This window comes from Gossypium arboreum, chromosome 2 (assembly GCF_025698485.1).
Source record: "Gossypium arboreum isolate Shixiya-1 chromosome 2, ASM2569848v2, whole genome shotgun sequence".
NCBI lineage: Eukaryota > Viridiplantae > Streptophyta > Magnoliopsida > Malvales > Malvaceae > Gossypium > Gossypium arboreum.
In genome coordinates this window covers 8,243,878-8,245,239 of record NC_069071.1, presented here as the reverse complement: position 1 = coordinate 8,245,239, position 1,362 = coordinate 8,243,878, and the positions used below count along the sequence as shown (strand labels likewise).

Genomic DNA, 1,362 nt, shown 5'->3' with positions numbered 1-1,362 from the left:
TACATTCGCTTACCACCGGTTCTGGCCTTGGTTTTGCCACTAACCCTTCTTCATCTTGAACAGAAATTGTGTTGAGTTGCTCCCTTGGGTTAGATTCAGTGTTGCTTAGGAGGCTACCTTGTGGTTATTCGGAAATCAACTTGGCGAGCTATCCAATCTGAGTTTCGAGCCCTTGGATCGATGCTTGTTGATTTTTTAGTGTCGTCTCGTTATTCTAAAAATGAGTCTCTAACATCGAGATGAATTTGGTTAGCATCTCCTCAAGGTTCGGCTTTTTCTCCTGCAGGTATGGTGGTTGCTGAAAGCTTGAAGGGGGTGGTGGTTTCTAATTTCCTTGGCCTCCCCATGAAAAATTTGGGTGATTCCTCCAACCTGCATTGTAAGTATTGCTATAAGGATTGTTTTGAGATCGAGGATTATTACCCATGTATTTTAACTGCTCGTTCTCCATATTGTGGCCATAAGGTGGGTATTCTGAATTGCTTAATCCACCTCCATTTGCTTCGCACTACATTACTGGTGAACCTGTGAAAAACTAAAAAAACCATCAATTTTTTTATTCAAGAGTTCTACCTTATTAGAGAGCATGGTGACCGAATCGACGTTATAAACACTGATTGTTTTCATTGGCTTTGTCCTCATAACTTGTCACTGATAGTTATTCAGTAACATCTCCTCTATAAATTCATAGGCATCTTTAGGTGTTTTATTATTGATGGTTCCGCCAGCAGCTGCGTCAACCATTTGTCGAGTCGAAGGATTCAGGTCATTATGAAAAGTTTGAACCTGTAGCCAGAGTGGTAACCCATGGTGAGGGTATCTTCGCAAACGGTCCTTATATCTCTCCCATGCATCGTAGAGTGTTTCTAAATCCATCTACACAAAAGAAGAGATATCATTACGTAATTTAGCCATTTTAGCTGACGAAAAATATTTTAGTAAGAACTTTTCGGTCATTTGTTCCCAAGTAGTGAGCTCAACCATTGTTTAGCCTTATTCCTTAACGAAAAGGGAAACAACCGAAGGCGAATGGCGTTATCAGAAACGCTATTAATTTTAAAGCTATCACAAAATCTAGGAAATTTACCAAGTGAGCGTTGGGATCCTCGTCTTGCAAACCATCAAACTGAACAAACTGTTGTATCATTTGAATTGTGTTAGGTTTCAGTTCAAAATTATTTGTAGCTACAGCAGGTCTAACTATACTTGACTCAGTTCCTATTAAATTAGGTTTAGCATAATCATAAATAGTGCGTGGAGCAGAATTCTGATTTACTGGATCAGCAGCAATCGCAAGAGGTAGCGGATTTTCTTGGTTTTCAGCATCTTCTCGGTTGTGGTTGAAGTATCGTTCTCTTCCTC

The 1,362-nt window shown here is 39.8% G+C and overlaps 1 non-coding gene across 1 annotated transcript; it reads left to right on the top strand.

Moving 5' to 3' along the window:
• Positions 1-802: 802 nt before the first annotated feature.
• On the top strand, positions 803-909 carry LOC128289473 (small nucleolar RNA R71). The gene has a single exon (XR_008279122.1). It is a non-coding gene; the product is annotated as a small nucleolar RNA R71 (small nucleolar RNA).
• The last annotated feature ends 453 nt before the right edge of the window (positions 910-1,362 follow it).